This window comes from Oncorhynchus masou, unplaced genomic scaffold (genome assembly GCF_036934945.1).
Source record: "Oncorhynchus masou masou isolate Uvic2021 unplaced genomic scaffold, UVic_Omas_1.1 unplaced_scaffold_943, whole genome shotgun sequence".
NCBI classification, from domain to species: Eukaryota; Metazoa; Chordata; class Actinopteri; order Salmoniformes; family Salmonidae; genus Oncorhynchus; species Oncorhynchus masou.
In genome coordinates, this window is record NW_027015923.1 from 225,001 (window position 1) to 246,633 (window position 21,633).

At 46.0% G+C, this 21,633-nt stretch overlaps 1 pseudogene; it reads left to right on the forward strand.

Moving 5' to 3' along the window:
• Nucleotides 1-21,633, forward strand: part of LOC135538350 (protein sidekick-2-like) — a 126,382-nt pseudogene that overhangs the window by 87,164 nt on the left and 17,585 nt on the right.

The following is a 21,633-nucleotide window of genomic DNA, read 5'->3' on the forward strand; positions in this document are numbered from 1 at the left end:
TAAGACACTATCCACATTCTGTTTATTACATTGTCCCTGGTTCCTCTAAGACACTATCCACATTCTGTTTATTACGTTGTCCCTGGTTCCTCTAAGACACTATCCACATTCTGTTTATTACATTGTCCCTGGTTCCTCTAAGACACTATCCACATTCTGTTTATTACGTTGTCCCTGGTTCCTCTAAGACACTATCCACATTCTGTTTATTACATTGTCCCTGGTTCCTCTAAGACACTATCCACATTCTGTTTATTACGTTGTCCCTGGTTCCTCTAAGACACTATCCACATTCTGTTTATTACATTGTCCCTGGTTCCTCTAAGACACTATGAGATCTATGTCCATGTTCTTTATTGACAACATTTCAACATTTTAGGTCGTCAACAGATCGTTTCCCGTACTGAATCGTGCTGTTCCTCTCTCCGACCTAGCCTATCAGATCACACACAGACGGAACACCTCCAATAGCAACGCTGCCACTGTGGACGTGCTGAGCCCCAGTGCACGACAGTATACAGCATCTGGACTGAAACCAGAGTCCGTCTATGTGTTCCGCCTCACCGCTCAGACGCGCAAGGGCTGGGGAGAAGCTGCAGAGGCCCTGGTGGTCACGACAGAGAAGAGAGGTAGGTACTGACCTGACTGGGGAGGGAATAGGGCTGGGGGGCTGTAGAGGCCCTGGTGGTCACGACAGAGAAGAGAGGTAGGTACTGACCTGACTGGGGAGGGAATAGGGCTGGGGAGAAGCTGCAGAGGCCCTGGTGGTCACGACAGAGAAGAGAGGTAGGTACTGACCTGACTGGGGAGGGAATAGGGCTGGGGGGGGGCTGTAGAGGCCCTGGTGGTCACGACAGAGAAGAGAGGTAGGTACTGACCTGACTGGGGAGGGAATAGGGCTGGGGGGGGGCTGTAGAGGCCCTGGTGGTCACGACAGAGAAGAGAGGTAGGTACTGACCTGACTGGGGAGGGAATAGGGCTGGGGGGGGGGCTGCAGAGGCCCTGGTGGTCACGACAGAGAAGAGAGGTAGGTACTGACCCGACTGGGGAGGGAATAGGGCTGGGGGGCTGTAGAGGCCCTGGTGGTCACGACAGAGAAGAGAGGTAGGTACTGACCTGACTGGGGAGGGAATAGGGCTGGGGGGGCTGTAGAGGCCCTGGTGGTCACGACAGAGAAGAGAGGTAGGTACTGACCTGACTGGGGAGGGAATAGGGCTGGGGGGGGCTGTAGAGGCCCTGGTGGTCACGACAGAGAAGAGAGGTAGGTACTGACCCGACTGGGGAGGGAATAGGGCTGGGGGGGCTGTAGAGGCCCTGGTGGTCACGACAGAGAAGAGAGGTAGGTACTGACCTGACTGGGGAGGGAATAGGGCTGGGGGGCTGTAGAGGCCCTGGTGGTCACGACAGAGAAGAGAGGTAGGTACTGACCCGACTGGGGAGGGAATAGGGCTGGGGGGCTGTAGAGGCCCTGGTGGTCACGACAGAGAAGAGAGGTAGGTACTGACCTGACTGGGGAGGGAATAGGGCTGGGGGGCTGTAGAGGCCCTGGTGGTCACGACAGAGAAGAGAGGTAGGTACTGACCCGACTGGGGAGGGAATAGGGCTGGGGGGGGGGCTGCAGAGGCCCTGGTGGTCACGACAGAGAAGAGAGGTAGGTACTGACCTGACTGGGGAGGGAATAGGGCTGGGGGGGGCTGCAGAGGCCCTGGTGGTCACGACAGAGAAGAGAGGTAGGTACTGACCTGACTGGGGAGGAAATAGTGCAAACATAATGTAGCTTTCAATTATTTACTTATTTTATTTATTATTTGACATATTATTTGTGTTTTCATGTGTTTATTTAATTCATGTATTTATTTATTTATATTTGTATTTTCGCATCTGTTTATTTGCATCTATTTATTAATTTTTTCATTCATTGATTGACTGATTTATTACCGTCATTGCGGTTATGTATGGGAACGGTGATTGACGGTGTGTGTTTGCCCCGCCCCCTCAGCACGGCCCCAGCCAGCCAGCCGTCCCACAGTGCCCCAGGAGGACGTGCAGGCGCGCAGCGTGATGTTGTCATGGGAACCAGGTAGCGACGGCCTGTCACCTGTCCGATACTACACGGTGCAGTACAGAGAGCTACCAGATAGTAACTGGACTGTCCACTCTGCATCGGTCAACCACGAGGCCAGCTCCTACATAGTGGACAGGTACAGTATACACCCTACCTAGTACCCTACCCTATGCACTACCTAGCATAATACCTAGTACCCTACCCTATGCACTACCTAGCATAATACCTAGTACCCTATCTAGTGCACTACCTAGCACCCTACCTAGTACCCTACCCTATGCACTACCTAGCATAATACCTAGTACCCTATCTAGTGCAGGTCAGAGGGCAGAGAGACCTTATTCACATTTAAAGGCCTGTGTTATGTAGGGTTATGAATGTGTTATGTAGGGTTATGAATGTGTTTATGTAGGGTTATGAATGTGTTATGTAGGGTTATGAATGTGTTATGTAGGGTTATGAATGTGTTTATGTAGGGTTATGTAGGGTTATGAATGTGTTATGTAGGGTTATGAATGTGTTTATGTAGGGTTATGAATGTGTTATGTAGGGTTATGAATGTGTTATGTAGGGTTATGAATGTGTTATGTAGGGTTATGAATGTGTTTATGTAGGGTTATGAATGTGTTTATGTAGGGTTATGTAGGGTTATGAATGTGTTATGTAGGGTTATGAATGTGTTTATGTAGGGTTATGAATGTGTTATGTAGGGTTATGAATGTGTTATGTAGGGTTATGAATGTGTTATGTAGGGTTATGAATGTGTTTATGTAGGGTTATGAATGTGTTATGTAGGGTTATGAATGTGTTTATGTAGGGTTATGAATGTGTTTATGTAGGGTTATGGGGCGGCAGGGTAGCCTAGTGGTTAGAGCGTTGGACTAGTAACCGAAAGGTTGCAAGTTCAAACCCCCAAGCTGACAAGGTACAAATCTATCGTTCTGCTCCTGACAGTTAAGGCAGTTAACCCACTGTTCCTAGGCCGTCATTGAAAATAAGAATTTGTTCTTAACTGACTTGCCTAGTAAAATAAAGGTAAAATAAAAAATAAAAATGAATGTGTTTATCTAGGATTATGAATGTAGGATTATGAATGTCCTTATGTAGGGTTATGAATGTGTTTATGTAGGGTTATGAATGTGTTATGTAGGGTTATGAATGTGTTTATGTAGGGTTATGAATGTGTTATGTAGGGTTATGAATGTGTTTATGTAGGGTTATGAATGTGTTATGTAGGGTTATGAATGTGTTAAGTAGGGTTATGAATGTGTTTATGTTGGGTTGTGAATGTGTTAATGTAGGGTTCTGAAAGTGTTTATGTAGGGTTGTGAATGTGTTATGTAGGGTTGTGAATGTGTTTATGTAGGGTTATGAATGTGTTATGTAGGGTTATGAATGTGTTATGTAGGGTTATGAATGTCTTAGGTAGAGTTATGAATGTGTTATGTAGGGCTTTGAATGTGTTTATGTAGGGTTATGAATGTGTTATGTAGGGTTATGAATGTCCTTATGTAGGGTTATGAATGTGTTTATGTAGGGTTATGAATGTGTTGTGTGGGGTTATGAATGTGTTATGTAGGGTTGTGAATGTGTTTATGTAGGGTTATGAATGTGTTATGTAGGGTTCTGAAAGTGTTTATGTAGGGTTATGAATGTGTTATGTAGGGTTATGAATGTCCTTATGTAGGGTTATGAATGTGTTTATGTAGGGTTATGAATGTGTTTATGTAGGGTTATGAATGTGTTGTGTGGGGTTATGAATGTGTTTATGTAGGCAGCCTTTAAACACAGTGTTACCACACTATCTAGTACGTCTAGGATAACTCCAGGTTGAAGACAAGTGAACTGACAGGTGGATATTCTCTCCTGCCAGCCTCAAGCCGTTCACCTCCTACCAGTTCAGAGTGAAAGCCACCAACGACATCGGGGACAGTGAGTACAGCCAGGAGAGTGAGGCTGTCACCACACTGCAGGACGGTAAGGACATCATGGAAATGAGACTGGCTGACTCCGTAGCCCTGCAAACTCGCTTTCCCAAACCTTTTTCAAATCTTGTAAATATTTTGAGAGTTTGTTTAAGCCTGCCTTTAGTGCCAGATGGACAGGGTTTTGAGAGTTTGTTTAAGTCTGCCTGTAGTGCCAGATGGACAGGGTTTTTAGAGTTTGCTTAAGTCTGCCTGTGGTGCCAGATGGACAGGGTTTTGAGAGTTTGCTTAAGTTTGCCTGTAGTGCCAGATGGACAGGGTTTTTAGAGTTTGCTTAAGTCTGCCTGTGGTGCCAGATGGACAGGGTTTTGAGAGTTTGCTTAAGTCTGCCTGTGGTGCCAGATGGACAGGGTTTTGAGAGTTTGCTTAAGTCTGCCTGTGGTGCCAGATGGACAGGGTTTTGAGAGTTTGCTTAAGTCTGCCTGTAGTGCCAGATGGACAGGGTTTTTAGAGTTTGCTTAAGTCTGCCTGTGGTGCCAGATGGACAGGGTTTTGAGAGTTTGCTTAAGTCTGCCTGTAGTGCCAGATGGACAGGGTTTTTAGAGTTTGCTTAAGTCTGCCTGTGGTGCCAGATGGACAGGGTTTTGAGAGTTTGCTTAAGTCTGCCTGTTGTGCCAGATGGACAGGGTTTTGAGAGTTTGCTTAAGTCTGCCTGTGGTGCCAGATGGACAGGGTTTTGAGAGTTTGCTTAAGTCTGCCTGTAGTGCCAGATGGACAGGGTTTTTAGAGTTTGCTTAAGTCTGCCTGTGGTGCCAGATGGACAGGGTTTTGAGAGTTTGCTTAAGTCTGCCTGTAGTGCCAGATGGACAGGGTTTTTAGAGTTTGCTTAAGTCTGCCTGTGGTGCCAGATGGACAGGGTTTTGAGAGTTTGCTTAAGTCTGCCTGTAGTGCCAGATGGACAGGGTTTTTAGAGTTTGCTTAAGTCTGCCTGTAGTGCCAGATAGTTTTTCAAATGAGGAACTATTTTGTTGGTTTCATTGAGCCAAACTGTCCATTATTTGAACCCAGGTTCATGTTGATTCAATGCTGTTTTTGCTGGGTTATCCTCATGAGACCTGTGTCTAGTCACTCCACTGTACTGGGAGACAGACAGTCCTCCTCACTTGGCAGCCATTTCTGTCTCTCTGATTGCTGTCTCTCATTGCTGTCTCTCTCTCTCATACTGAGTGTCAGAGAATCACACTGCTTGTGCTTGTTGACACAATAGCCCTACTGTGTGTGTGTGTGTGTGTGTGTGTGTGTGTGTGTGTGTGTGTGTGTGTGTGTGTGTGTGTGTGTGTGTGTGTGTGTGTGTGTGTGTGTGTGTGTGTGTGTGTGTGTGTGTGTGAGTGAGTATTCATACAGTCCACCAGTTCAACGATACCCCTATATCTGTCTCCACACAGCCCCAGACAAAGCTCCCACAATCCTCTCTGTTACACCCCACACCACCACGTCGGTGCTGGTCCGATGGGAGGTAAGGTGCAGTTTTCTCTCTTCCAGATAGTTTCCTTGTGTTGTTTTTAAGTCTGGTGGTCTAGGCTGGGTTCACTTTGTTGATGTAGGACCGTGGATATAAAAAGGTCTTTGTGAATAAATGTGATGGATCCCCTTCCAGCCGCCTGCTGAGAAGCAGATAAACGGGGTGCTGCTGGGGTTCAGGGTACGATACCGGGAGTTACAATACGACCGCCTCCGTAGCTTCACCATACGCACCATCAACAGGCCCGCCTCCAACTGGGCCGAGCTCACCGGTGAGTTGACCTCTGACCTCTGTTTGTTTCCTTAACCTTTTCCTCAGCTCAGCCTTTGGGTGACTGTGGGTCTACTCTGTTCACATGTTACCATGAAGACATGACATCAGCCTGCTCCCTCTCTCTCCTCCCTCTCTCTCTCTCTCCTCCCCCTCTCTCCTCCCTCTCTCTCCTCCCTCACCTTCTCTCTCCTCCCTCTCATCCCCCTCTCCTCTGCCTCTCTCTCTTTCTCCTCCCCCTCTCTCCTCCCTCTCTCTCCTCCCTCTCTCTCTCTCCTCCCTCTCTCTCCTCCCTCACCTTCTCTCTCATCCCTCTCCTCCCCCTCTCCTCTGCCTCTCTCTCTTTCTCCTCCCCCTCTCTCCTCCCTCTCTCCTCCCTCTCTCCTCCCTCTCTCCTCTCTCTCCTCCCTCTCTCTCCTCCCCTCTCTCTCTCTCCTCCCTCTCTCTCCTCCCTCTCTCTCCTCCCTTTCTCTCCCTCCCCCTCTCTCTCCTCCCTCTCTCTCCCCCTCTCTCTCTCCTCCCTCTCTCTCCGCCTCTCTCTCTCCTCCCCCCTCTCTCAACTCCCCCTCTCTCTCCTCCCTCTCTTTCTCCTCCCTCTCTCTCTCCCCCTCTCTCTCCCTCCCTCTCTCTCCTCCCCCTCCCTCTCTCTCCTCCCTCTCTCTCCCCCATCTCTCTCCTCTCCCTCTCTCTTTCTCCTCCCTCTCTCCTCTTTATGGTGGCTGCCCTGACTCCCTGTGTTCTGTTCTCCCTCCTCCCTCTCCCTCCTCCCTCAACCCTCCTCCCACCCTGGTCCGTCACCCTCTAGTCCCCTACAGTGTGAGGAACCTGAGCGAGTCCTCTCTCACCCAGTACGAGCTTGATAGTAAGTCCACTGTATCACGGGAGGCTGGTGGGGAGGAGTGGCCCGTGGTAATGACTGGAGCGGAATTAGTGGAATGGTATCAAGTACATCAGACACATGTTTCCATTCGCTCCGTTCTGGCCCTTATGATGAGCCATCCTCCCCTCGGCAGCCTCCTCTGTCTCTCTCTCTCTCTGTCTGCCTGACAATCAGCCATCCTCCCCTCGGCAGCTTCCTCTGTCTCTCTCTCTGTCTGCCTGACAATCAGCCATCCTCCCCTCAGCTTCCTCTCTCTCTCTGTCTGCCTGACAATCAGCCATCCTCCCCTCGGCAGCTTCCTCTGTCTCTCTCTCTGTCTGCCTGACAATCAGCCATCCTCCCCTCAGCTTCTCTCTCTCTCTGTCTGCCTGACAATCAGCCATCCTCCCCTCAGCTTCCTCTCTCTCTCTGTCTGCCTGACAATCATCTGTGTGTGTAAACGTATGTTTATGTCAGTGTGTGTTTGCCAACATCCCACATATCTGCTCTTCCTCATTTGTCTTAATATTTAACCATCCTGTCATGGTGTTGTTTTACCTTTTCCTCATCAGGTTGTGTCCTGACCTTTGACCTCTTCACTTGATCTCTCTGCTTTTCCTTCAGCTCATATAGTTGTATGAGCAGTTACACTGCTGTTGGATGGTCCTCCCAGGCCAGATAACTCTTTCTGTGTTTCTCCCCCCACAGACTTGAGTAAACACAAGCGTTACGAGATCCGCCTAAGTGTGTACAACGCCGTGGGAGAGGGACCTACCAGCACGCCACAGGAAGTGTTTGTAGGAGAGGCAGGTAAGAAACGATGATGAGATCAACTTTATTGTCCTTAGTGGTTCCACTGTTTTGGAAAACGAAGCCAAGCACAGCTCAACTATTTAAAGGTATGTGACATATGAATTGGACCTGGTCTGACCAGTATCACTATCACTATTGAATGTTTACCCCTCCACTCCACTCCAGTTCCAACAGCCCCGCCCCAATCTGTGACCATCCAATCATCAACAGCCACCCAGCTGGATGTCACATGGAGCCCGCCTCCTCTTGACTCTCAGAATGGAGACATACAGGGGTACAAGGTGAGGATCACAATCTGGGCAATCACTTAACCTGAACCACTTCTAACATGTGGGTCTGTAGTATAGCATACTGTAGAGCATGTGGGTCTGTAGTATAGCATACTGTAGTATACCATACTGTAGAACATGTGGGTCTGTAGTATAGCATACTGTAGTATAGCATACTGTAGAGCATGTGGGTCTGTAGTATAGCATACTGTAGTATAGCATACTGTAGAACATGTGGGTCTGTAGTATACCATACTGTAGAGCATGTGGGTCTGTAGTATAGCATACTGTAGAGCATGTGGGTTTGTAGTATAGCATACTGTAGAGCATGTGGGTCTGTAGTATAGCATACTGTAGAGCATGTGGGTCTGTAGTATAGCATACTGTAGAGCATGTGGGTCTGTAGTATAGCATACTGTAGAGCATGTGGGTTTGTAGTATAGCATACTGTAGAGCATGTGGGTCTGTAGTATAGCATACTGTAGTATAGCATACTGTAGAGCATGTGGGTCTGTAGTATAGCATACTGTAGTATAGCATACTGTAGAGCATGTGGGTCTGTAGTATAGCATACTGTAGTATAGCATACTGTAGAGCATGTGGGTCTGTAGTATAGCATACTGTAGAGCATGTGGGTTTGTAGTATAGCATACTGTAGAGCATGTGGGTCTGTAGTATAGCATACTGTAGTATAGCATACTGTAGAGCATGTGGGTTTGTAGTATAGCATACTGTAGAGCATGTGGGTCTGTAGTATAGCATACTGTAGTATAGCATACTGTAGAGCATGTGGGTCTGTAGTATAGCATACTGTAGAGCATGTGGGTCTGTAGCATAGCATACTGTAGTATAGCATACTGTAGAGCATGTGGGTCTGTAGTATACCATACTGTAGAGCATGTGGGTCTGTAGTATAGCAGACTGTAGAGCATGTGGGTCTGTAGTATAGCATACTGTAGAGCATGTGGGTCTGTAGTATAGCATACTGTAGAGCATGTGGGTCTGTAGTATAGCATACTGTAGTATACCATACTGTAGAACATGTGGGTCGGTAGTATACCATACTGTAGAGCATGTGTGTCTGTAGTATACCATACTGTAGAGCATGTGGGTCTGTAGTATAGCATACTGTAGAGCATGTGGGTCTGTAGCATAGCATACTGTAGTATACCATACTGTAGAACATGTGGGTCGGTAGTATACCATACTGTAGAGCATGTGTGTCTGTAGTATACCATACTGTAGAGCATGTGGGTCTGTAGTATAGCATACTGTAGAGCATGTGGGTCTGTAGTATAGCATACTGTAGTATACCATACTGTAGAACATGTGGGTCGGTAGTATACCATACTGTAGTATAGCATACTGTAGAACATGTGGGTCTGTAGTATACCATACTGTAGAGCATGTGGGTCTGTAGTATAGCAGACTGTAGAGCATGTGGGTCTGTAGTATAGCATACTGTAGAGCATGTGGGTCTGTAGTATAGCATACTGTAGTATAGCGTACTGTAGTATACCATACTGTAGTATAGCATACTGTAGAGCATGTGGGTCTGTAGTATACCATACTGTAGAGCATGGGGTTCTGTAGTATAGCAGACTGTAGAGCATGTGGGTCTGTAGTATAGCATACTGTAGAGCATGTGGGTCTGTAGTATAGCATACTGTAGTATACCATACTGTAGAACATGTGGGTCGGTAGTATACCATACTGTAGTATAGCATACTGTAGAACATGTGGGTCTGTAGTATACCATACTGTAGAGCATGTGGGTCTGTAGTATACCATACTGTAGAGCATGGGGTTCTGTAGTATACCATACTGTAGTATAGTGTACTGTAGTATACCATACTGTAATATAGCATACTGTAGAGCATGTGGGTCTGTAGTTTAGCATATTGTATGTAGTATACCCTACTGTAGTATAGCATACTGTAGAACATGTGGATCTGTAGTATACCATACTGTAGAGCATGTGTGTCTGTAGTATACCATACTGTAGTATAGCATACTGTAGTATAGCATACTGTAGAGCATGTGGGTCTGTAGTATAGCATACTGTAGAGCATGTGGGTCTGTAGTATACCATACTGTAGAGCATGTGGGTCTGTAGTAATCCATACTGTAGTATAGCATACTGTAGAACATGTGGGTCTGTGGTATACCATACTGTAGTATACCATACTGTAGAGCATGTGGGTCTGTAGTTTAGCATATTGTATGTAGTATACCCTACTGTAGTATAGCATACTGTAGAACATGTGGATCTGTAGTATAGCATACTGTAGTATACCATACTGTAGTATAGCATACTGTAGAGCATGTGGGTCTGTAGTATACCATACTGTAGAGCATGTGTGTCTGTAGTATACCATACTGTAGTATAGCATACTGTAGAGCATGTGGGTCTGTAGTATACCATACTGTAGAGCATGTGTGTCTGTAGTATACCATACTGTAGTATAGCATACTGTAGAGCATGTGTGTCTGTAGTAATCCATACTGTAGTATAGCATACTGTAGAACATGTGGGTCTGTGGTATACCATACTGTAGCATAACATACTGTAGAGCATGTGGGTCTGTGGTATACCATACTGTAGTATACCATACTGTAGAACATGTGGGTCTGTAGTATACCATACTGTAGAGCATGTGGGTCTGTAGTATACCATACTGTAGTATAGCATACTGTAGAACATGTGGGTCTGTAGTATACCATACTGTAGTATACCATACTGTAGAGCATGTGGGTCTGTGGTATACCATACTGTAGTATACCATACTGTAGAGCAGGGGTGTCAAAGTCAAATGGACGGAGGGCCAAATAAAAAATTTAGCTACAAGCCGAGGGCCGGACTGTTCGAATGTTCATTGAAAAATTTTTAAATGACGCATATAGTCTAGTGAACCTAATTGAACCTACTGAAAACCTAACAAATATATTCCAATATGATCAGATAAATAAAGCAATATTTTCTTATGGCTCTGTCAGTAATCTTTAATTTTCAACAGACACAAAAGACAAATTTCCTTTATATAAAAATCCCCATAACATGAACATTAAATGAAAGAAACCGGTATTCAAGGCACCATCAGTAGCCTATATTTTCTATTTTAGCAAAAGTGGGCTAAATTTACTTCAAAGAAAAAAACAATAATAGCAATTTTCTATCATCCACTCAACTGAAATATTTTTAAAATATAATTGGATTGAAATACAATAAAATAAAGTGCAAAAATCTATTAATCAAAAACAACACTTTGTTTAAGGAGAAGTAACATGCAGTGAAAACAAATATTAAACTTTAACTTTAGCTCTCATCCACAGCCAAGGAATATGCAATGAAATCTTTTCCCTTTTTCACAAGCTGCTCTTTTAGATTGATGGACAACTGGTCTACTCTCTCGGCAATGGTGTTTCTGCTCAGACTCACATTTAAAAAGAGTTGCCTTTTTCTGGGCAAACTTCGTCACAAACTTTAATCATGCAGTTTTTGATGAAATCCCCCTCCGTAAATGGCCGGGCTGATTTAGCGATCTCTTCTGCCAAAATAAAACTGGCCTTGACAGCAGCCTGGCCTTGTGATTTGGCTTTTTTGAACAGAGCCTGTCGAGATTTGAGGCCTCGTTTTAATTCCTCTGCCTTTTGTAGCCTTTGTTCCATGTCCATATTCTTGTTTTTGTCCGCGTGTTTCGTTTCATAATGTCGTCTCAGATTATACTCTTTCAGTACCGCCACACTTTCTCCACACAGAAGACACACAGGTTTTCCAGCTACCTCCGTGAACATATACTCCGACTCCCACCTTGTTTGAAACCCCGGTTCTCAGTGTCCACCTTCCGTTTTGCCATTTTTGATGGGTATCTGAAAGTTAATTTTACTGTGATGCTGACGACTGCTGTGCCAATAAATATTGAAATGAAGCAGCCTACTGCTCGGTGCGTCACCGTTGCATTGTGGGAAATGTAGTATTGGTGCGTGTAAAAGATCTGCGGGCTGCCGGCTTGCTGCGGTCTGCGGGCCGGTTCTAATAATAAATCAAGATCATCCCAGGGGCCGTAAAAAACCTTCTCGCGGGCCGGATGTGGCCCGCGGGCCTTGACTCTGACATATGTGCTGTAGAGCATGTGGGGGCTGAATAATTTTGCACGCCCAATTTTTCAGTTTTTGATTTGTTAAAAAAGTTTGAAATATCCAATAAATGTCGTTCCACTTCATGATTGTGTCCCACTTGATGTTGATTCTTCACAAAAAATACAGTTTTATATCTTTATGTTTGAAGCCTGAAATGTGGCAAAAGGTCGCAAAGTTCAAGGGGGCCGAATACTTTCGCAAGGCACTGTACATACATACATACATACATACATACATACATACATACATACATACATACATACATACATACATACATACATACATACATACATACATACATACATACATACATACATACACACACAACAGGCAACATGCTAAGCCATAGATGAAGTAAGTGAAACAACTGATAGAATGTGAATATAACCTCTGACCCTTCATCATGTATTATAGCTCTATCTGAAAATGACCTCTGACCCTTCATCATGTATTATAGCTCTATCTGAAAATGACCTCTGACCCTTCATCATGTATTATAGCTCTATCTGAAAATAACCTCTGACCCTTCATCATGTATTATAGCTCTATCTGAAAATGACCTCTGACCCTTCATCATGTATTCTAGATCTACTTCTGGGAGTTCCAGCTGCAGAATGAGACAGAGAGACTGCGTACCATGTTCCTCCCAGAGCTCGGGGTCAAGATTAAGAACCTGACTGGCTATACCACATACATGATCAGTGTAGCAGCCTTCAACGCAGCAGGGGACGGGCCCCGGAGTCCCCCGACCAGGGGCCGAACACAACAGGCTGGTAAGGGCCACACACACGCACACACACACACGCACACGCACACGCACACACACACACACACACACGTACAGCAGGCCGGTAAAGGACACACAAACACACACACACATGCACACTGACACACACAGACACACCACCGACAGTATATGTAGTATCCTTCAATTGCCCACCAGAGGGCGGTCTCAACAAGCAGGTGAGCTCTAAGCCAAAGTGACTGGGTTAGAGCCAGTCAGTAGGACAGTACAGAGTTACAGTAAGAGTAGGAAGCTGACCAACAGCACTGCATCACATCTACTACTGTATCTGTGCTTCCCACCACCATTAGGCTCCCTCTTCTTCTGTCCCTTTCTATCTCCCTCTCTCCCACTCACTGTTCCCATGTTCTCAAGTGCCAGTTTGAAGGATATGCTCAGGTCTCTGTTCCCTGCCACAGTAGTGCACTGCATGAGAAACAGATGAGAGCTTTCAGCTCTGACTCAGTGGTTCTCAGTAGTATGCACTACACACTGTGTAACTATCTGTACCTTAACTGTGCTACTCCCGTCTGTCTGTCTGTCTGTCTGTCTGTCTGTCTGTCTGTCTGTCTGTCTGTGCCCTCTCTGTCCTCATGTCCCAGTTCAGTTTGAAGGATATCCTCGGGACCCTGTGCCCTCTCTGTCCTCAAGTCCCAGTTCAGTTTGAAGGATATCCTCGGGACCCTGTGCCCTCTCTGTCCTCATGTCCCAGTTCAGTTTGAAGGATATCCTCGGGACCCTGTGCCCTCTCTGTCCTCATGTCCCAGTTCAGTTTGAAGGATATCCTCGGGACCCTGTGCCCTCTCTGTCCTCATGTCCCAGTTCAGTTTGAAGGATATCCTCGGGACCCTGTGCCCTCTCTGTCCTCATGTCCCAGTTCAGTTTGAAGGATATCCTCGGGACCCTGTGCCCTCTCTGTCCTCATGTCCCAGTTCAGTTTGAAGGATATCCTCGGGACCCTGTGCCCTCTCTGTCCTCATGTCCCAGTTCAGTTTGAAGGATATCCTCGGGACCCTGTGCCCTCTCTGTCCTCATGTCCCAGTTCAGTTTGAAGGATATCCTCGGGACCCTGTGCCCTCTCTGTCCTCATGTCCCAGTTCAGTTTGAAGGATATCCTCGGGACCCTGTGCCCTCTCTGTCCTCATGTCCCAGTTCAGTTTGAAGGATATCCTCGGGACCCTGTGCCCACTACAGTCACAATATCTTACTACAGGAGAAACGGATGAGAGCTGTCAGCTTGAGTATTCACTGTCACTGGTATTCAGCACCAGGGACACGTACTGCACACAGATTGTGTAACCGTCAATGTTGTCCCCTTGCCTTACAGTAAATAGGACATATATGCGACAGGTTTGGACCCAGGATATGGGAACTAACAGTCAACGGGGTGAGGGGGTGGTTTGAGTCTTATTGATAAGGATTTGACAGCTACTACTAACGTTTTCATGGGGAAATCACAGAGGTGGAATGGAAGCCTGATGACACGATAGAGGAAGAGGAGGAGGAGGATGGTACTGTATAGGGTTGAATATTTCCCCAGTATTTTTCTCCTGGGTTACCCGGTATGTCCCGCCAAAACCGGACATTTATTCAAAAGCATATGAAGCATATTCTGTCTGGATTTGATTAAAAAATAAAAAGCCAATAGATGTAGCTGGCTATGTGCTCTCTTGGGTTAATACATGAAACTAGCTCCAGTAGCTACTCTTTTTGAGTGTGAACTGTATTACTGTACTGTATTGTATTATACTGTATTACTGTACTGTATTGTACTGTATTACTGTACTGCATTGTATTATAATGTATTACTGTACTGTATTGTATTATACTGTATTACTGTATTGTATTATACTGTATTATACTGTATTACTGTACTGCGTTGTATTATACTGTATTACTGTACTGTATTGTATTATACTGTATTACTGTACTGCATTGTATTATACTGTATTACTGTATTGTATTATACTGTATTATACTGTACTGTATTGTATTATACTGTATTACTGTACTGTATTATACTATATTACTGTACTGCATTGTATTATACTGTATTACTGTACTGTATTATACTATATTACTGTACTGCATTGTATTATACTGTATTACTGTACTGTAATGTATTATACTGTATTATATAGACTGGAATTACGTGCTTCGTTCAACCAAGATAAAGCAGGGAGAGAACATGTGGTTCTGGTGCAGAACATGCAGACTACAAAGTTCCAAGTATAGGCGAGCAAATTAGATTTTAAATGTTATATATAATAGGGCCTATTTGTATAATTAGTAGGCTGACGCATATATACCTTTCATAATATTTCCCCTGATGTTATTAGCCTTCCTCCTCTTTCTCTCTCTCGCTTTCAACAGTTAAATAAAACACGTTTCGTTGTCCTTATCTTCATCATTCTAATCACATCCTTGAATAATGCAGGACTAGAATGAGATGCAGAGGGCTTTCATTTCTCTTCACCAAGAATGAATGGTTGGTTATGGGTCTGAATAAATAACTACTACAGCCTACCGCCATCGCACGCTCACTCTTCTTTTAGACTACCAATGAGTTCTATTGGCTGTTCTTCTTTCAGACTACCAGTGAGTTCTACTGGCTGTTCTTCTTTCAGACTACCAGTGAGTTCTACTGGCTGTTATTCTTTCAGACTACCAGTGAGTTCTATTGGCTGCTGTTCTTTCAGACGACCAGTGAGTTCTACTGGCTGTTATTCTTCCAGACTACCAGTGAGTTCTACTGGTTGTTCTTCTTTCAGACTACCAGTGAGTTCTACTGGCTGTTATTCTTTCAGACTACCAGTGAGTTCTACTGGCTGTTATTCTTTCAGACTACCAGTGAGTTCTATTGGCTGCTGTTCTTTCAGACGACCAGTGAGTTCTACTGGCTGTTATTCTTTCAGACTACCAGTGAGTTCTACTGGCTTTTCTTCTTTCAGACTACCAGTGAGTTCTACTGGCTGTTATTCTTTCAGACTAGAGGTGAGTTCTACTGGCTGTTATTCTTTCAGACTACCAGTGAGTTCTACTGGCTGTTATTCTTTCAGACTAACAGTGAGTTCTACTGGCTGTTATTCTTTCAGACTACCAGTGAGTTCTACTGGCTGTTCTTCTTTCAGACTACCAGTGAGTTCTACTGGCTGTCCTTCTTTCAGACTACCAGTGAGTTCTACTGGCTGTTATTCTTTCAGACTACCAGTGAGTTCTACTGGCTGTTATTCTTTCAGACTAGAGGTGAGTTCTACTGGCTGTTATTCTTTCAGACTACCAGTGAGTTCTACTGGCTGTTATTCTTTCAGACTAACAGTGAGTTCTACTGGCTGTTATTCTTTCAGACTACCAGTGAGTTCTACTGGCTGCTCTTCTTTCAGACTACCAGTGAGTTCTACTGGCTTTTCTTCTTTCAGACTACCAGTGAGTTCTACTGGCTGTTCTTCTTTCAGACTACCAGTGAGTTCTACTGGCTGTTCTTCTTTCAGACTACCAGTGAGTTCTACTGGCTGTTATTCTTTCAGACTACCAGTGAGTTCTACTGGCTGTTCTTCTTTCAGACGAACAGTGAGTTCTACTGGCTGTTCTTCTTTCAGACGAACAGTGAGTTCTACTGGCTGTCCTTCTTTCAGACTACCAGTGAGTTCTACTGGCTGTTCTTCTTTCAGACTACCAGTGAGTTCTACTGGCTGTTCTTCTTTCAGACGAACAGTGAGTTCTACTGGCTGTCCTTCTTTCAGACTACCAGTGAGTTCTACTGGCTGTCCTTCTTTCAGACTACCAGTGAGTTCTACTGGCTGTTCTTCTTTCAGACTACCAGTTAGTTCTATTGGCTGTTATTCTTTCTGACTACCAGTGAGTTCTACTGGCTGTTATTCTTTCAGACTACCAGTGAGTTCTACTGGCTGCAAGAGTTTTGCGTCCCTCTTATTTTAGTCTGTTGGTATAAGAAATGCTGCAAAATGATGCCCAGCAAGCTAGTCTAGTTTTTCCTGCATGGGACTCCAAGAGCTACAGTAAGGAGCGTTTTTTAAGGAGAGGCCAGTGGAGCACAGGTGTGTGCGTTTTGCGCAAGACACCGAGGCTATAAGTTAGAAGCTCATGATGCATCACCCATCATTCATTAGCTAAATATCAGGCTAAATGTATTTCCTGAAAGACATAGGCTAGGCCATCTACAGTGCCTTGCGAAAGTTTTCGGCCCCCTTGAACTTTGCGACCTTTTGCCACATTTCAGGCTTCAAACATAAAGATATAAAACGGTATTTTTTTGTGAAGAATCAACAACAAGTGGGACACAATCATGAAGTGGAACGACATTTATTGGATATTTCAAGCTTTTTTAACAAATCAAAAACTGAATAATTGGGCGTGCAAAATTATTCACAAATAACATTTGATTTGATTTGATTTTAGCCCTCGGTAAATCTCAGTTACCGTGTTCTCGCCATTCAACCCCGGTACTGTAGAGTGATGGGGATTGGGTTGTTCTGACCCACGTCCTGCCACACTACTGACACACACAAAGAGGCCTGTGTTCAGTCAGTCACCCCCCTGCAGACAAACACACTAAAACCTCCTCTGTGGGTTCTAGAGGGGAGTCAGTTTACAGAATGAATTCCTCTGGTGTTTCCCGCAGCCAGGCTGGTCACCCGGCCTCTTGAAGGACTGTGACATGGCAGAGAGAGGCAGAGGGGATGAAGTACTGAGGAGACCACAGAATACTCTGGCTCCCCGCTCCTCTCTGCTCTGCAGGGTAACTGGGAGAGGAGCCAACCCAAAAGCCTTGGCAATTTAATGCAGAATTCTCACATGACTTCCAGAAGGTCAGGGGATGAATGGATGATTGTATCTGTCCCAGTCCACAAGAATAATACTAGTATTGCTTCAGTATAATGACTTTGATGAATGAAGCAGACTGCCAGGATATGGACTAAACTCAATCACATAGTGGCTTTCCAGGTAAGGCTTTCAGTAGTGTGTTGGATTTGTACAACAGCATATCCCGGATGGAGGGAGTTGTCATGTGATCTAGGACCTGACAGGACCTGGTGCGCCAGCCTAAGTGTCCTTCCCTAACCGTGGCTCTCTCTCCCTCTCCTCTCCCTCTCCTGTTTCCCTCTTTATCTCCACCCTCTCTCCCTCCTCTCCCTCCTTCCCTAACCGTGGATCTCTCGCTCCCTCTCCTCTCTCCTCCCTCTCCTCTCCCTCTCCTGTTTCCCTCTTTATCTCCCCCTCTCTCCTCCCTCTCCCTCCTTCCCTAACCGTGGCTCTCTCTCCCTCTCCTCTCTCCTCCCTCTCCTGTTTCCCTCTTTATCTCCCCCTCTCTCCTCCCTCTCCCTCCTTCCCTAACCATGGCTCTCTCTCTCCCTCTCCTCTCTCCTCTCTCCTCCCTCTCTTGTTTCCCTCTTTATCTTCCCCTCTCTCCTCCCTCTCCCTCCTTCCCTAACCATGGCTCTCTCTCTCCCTCTCCTCTCCCTCTCCTGTTTCCCTCTTTCCCTCTCTATCTCGCCCCCTCTCTCCTCCCTCTCCCTCCTTCCCCCTCCCTCCCCCTCTTCCTCCTCTCCAGCCCCCAGCAAACCCAGCTTCCTCCACTTCAGTGAGCTGACCACCACGTCAGTCAACATGTCGTGGGGAGAGCCAGGCCAGGCCAACGGCATCATCGAGGGCTACCGCCTGGTCTACGAGCCCTGCACACCTGTTGATGGTGAGACACACACACACACACAAATGAACGCATGCGCACACACACGCGCACACACACAGACTCATGGATGGTGAGACACAAACACACACACACAGTGTTGATAGTGAGAAAACACACACACACATGAACTTATGCACACACACACACACACACACACATACACACACACGCACGCAAACATGCACACACAGACAAACAGACACACACACACACACACACACACACACACACACACACACACACACACACACACACACACACACACACACACACACACACACACACACACACACACACAGACAAACACACGCACACATACACACACACACACACACACACACACACACACACACACACACACACACACACACACATACATACACACACTCACTCACACACACACACATACACACACATACACACTCACACATACACACTCACACACACACACACCCCTGGACGGTGAGAACCTCTGGAGCCTGGTAGGCTGTTAGTTACCTTGTTAGGCCTTTAAACTACCCAGATAGCTGGATAGTTTACTATCAGTCCGTGAGATGATTTACAGTCACAGGCTAGCATCACCGCCGCCATGGTCTTAGATTGGTGTTCTAATCTGTTACAGCTGGGTAGTTCTAGGCCGGGCCTGGGGCCACATGCAGCTTGTTTACAACCTCCTCTCTCTCCTGTTGAGAGAAAACCCAGCTAATAGCTGGTATGTGTGGTTGGGTCTCCAGATTCCGTAGTAATTAGGAACAGACAGAGGTGGGGGTTTGGGAATGGGAGGTAGAGAACCTCTGTGGTCCCTGGCCTGTTGGCCACTAATGGCTTCTATCTGGCCCCTAGAGCAGTCAGCCATGTGGGAGGGAAAGAGGGTCTGGGATGGTGGAGGAACATGTCTCTCTATCTGGAGGGGTGCAGTGATAGGTCACATCTGTTTATCTGGAGGGGACACTTAGCTTATATACCATGAACTGTCAGTAGGGAGGTGGAAGGATGCTACCATGATCTGTCAGTATGGATGTGGAAAGATGCTACCATGATCTGTCAGTATGGATGTGGAAAGATGCTACCATGAACTGTCAGTAGGGAGATGGAAAGATGCTACCATGAACTGTCAGTAGGGAGGTGGAAAGATGCTACCATGAACTGTCAGTAGGGAGGTGGAAAGATGCTACCATGAACTGTCAGTAGGGAGATGGAAAGATGCTACCATGAACTGTCAGTAGGGAGGTGGAAAGATGCTAACATGAACTGTCAGTAGGGAGGTGGAAAGATGCTACCATGAACTGTCAGTATGGATGTGGAAAGATGCTACCATGAACTGTCAGTAGAGAGGTGGAAAGATGCTACCATGAACTGTCAGTAGAGAGGTGGAAAGGTGCTACCATGAACTGTCAGTAGGGAGGTGGAAAGATGCTACCATGAACTGTCAGTAGAGAGGTGGAAAGATGCTACCATGAACTGTCAGTAGGGAGGTGGAAAGATGCTACCATGAACTGTCAGTAGGGAGGTGGAAGAATGCTACCATGATCTGTCAGTATGGATGTGGAAAGATGCTACCATGAACTGTCAGTAGGGAGATGGAAAGATGCTACCATGAACTGTCAGTAGGGAGGTGGAAAGATGCTACCATGAACTGTCAGTAGGGAGGTGGAAAGATGCTACCATGAACTGTCAGTATGGATGTGGAAAGATGCTACCATGAACTGTCAGTAGAGAGGTGGAAAGATGCTACCATGAACTGTCAGTAGAGAGGTGGAAAGGTGCTACCATGAACTGTCAGTAGGGAGGTGGAAAGATGCTACCATAAACTGTCAGTATGGAGGTGGAAAGATGCTACCATGAACTGTCAGTATGGATGTGGAAAGGTGCTACCATGAACTGTCAGTATGGATGTGGAAAGGTGCTACCATGAACTGTCAGTATGGATGTGGAAAGGTGCTACCATGAACTGTCAGTATGGAGGTGGAAAGATGCTACCATGAACTGTCAGTAGGGAGGTGGAAAGATGCTACCATGAACTGTCAGTATGGATGTGGAAAGGTGCTACCATGAACTGTCAGTAGGGAGGTGGAAAGATGCTACCATGAACTGTCAGTATGGATGTGGAAAGATGCTACCATGAACTGTCAGTAGGGAGGTGGAAAGATGCTACCATGAACTGTCAGTAGAGAGGTGGAAAGATGCTACCATGAACTGCCAGTAGGGAGGTGGTGTAGCTTCTAGCCTCCAGTATCTCCAGCCTGTATCTCTATACTGACTCCTCTCTGTCTCCTCTCTACTCCACTCCAGGTGTTAGTAAGATAGTCACAGTGGACGTGAAGGGCAGCACCCCCCTGTGGATGAAGATTAAGGACCTGGCTGACGGGGTGACCTATAACTTCAGGATCCGGGCCAAGACCCTCACCTACGGGCCGGAGGTGGAGGCTAACATCACTACCGGACCTGGAGAAGGTATGTAAACACAGTATCTCTGGTCCAGTTAACATCACTACCGGACCAGGGGAAGGTATGTAACAGTATCTCTGGTCCAGCTAACATCACTACCGGACTAGGAGAAGGTATGTAAACACAGTATCTCTGGTCCAGTTAGCATCACTACCGGACCAGGAGAAGGTATGTAAACACAGTATCTCTGGTCCAGTTACCAGGAGAAGGTATGTAACACAGTATCTCTGGTCCAGCTAACATCACTACTGGACCAGGAGAAGGTATGTAAACACAGTATCTCTGGTCCAGCTAACATCACTACTGGACCAGGAGAAGGTATGTAAACACAGTATCTCTGGTCCAGCTAACATCACTACTAGACCAGGAGAAGGTATGTAAACACAGTATCTCTGGTCCAGCTAACATCACTACTAGACCAGGAGAAGGTATGTAAACACAGTATCTCTGGTCCAGCAAACATCACTACTGGACCAGGAGAAGGTATGTAACACAGTATCTCTGGTCCAGCTAACATCACTACTGGACCAGGAGAAGGTATGTAAACACAGTATCTCTGGTCCAGCTAACATCACTACTGGACCAGGAGAAGGTATGTAAACACAGTATCTCTGGTCCAGCTAACATCACTACCGGACCAGGAGAAGGTATGTAAACACAGTATCTCTGGTCCAGCTAACATCACTACTGGACCAGGAGAAGGTATGTAACAGTATCTCTGGTCCAGCTAACATCACTACCGGACCAAGAGAAGGTAGACTGGCTGGTCATAGGTCGTGTTCAGTAGGGAACACTGTAGCGAGATGTTTTGCAACAGAAAATGAAGGT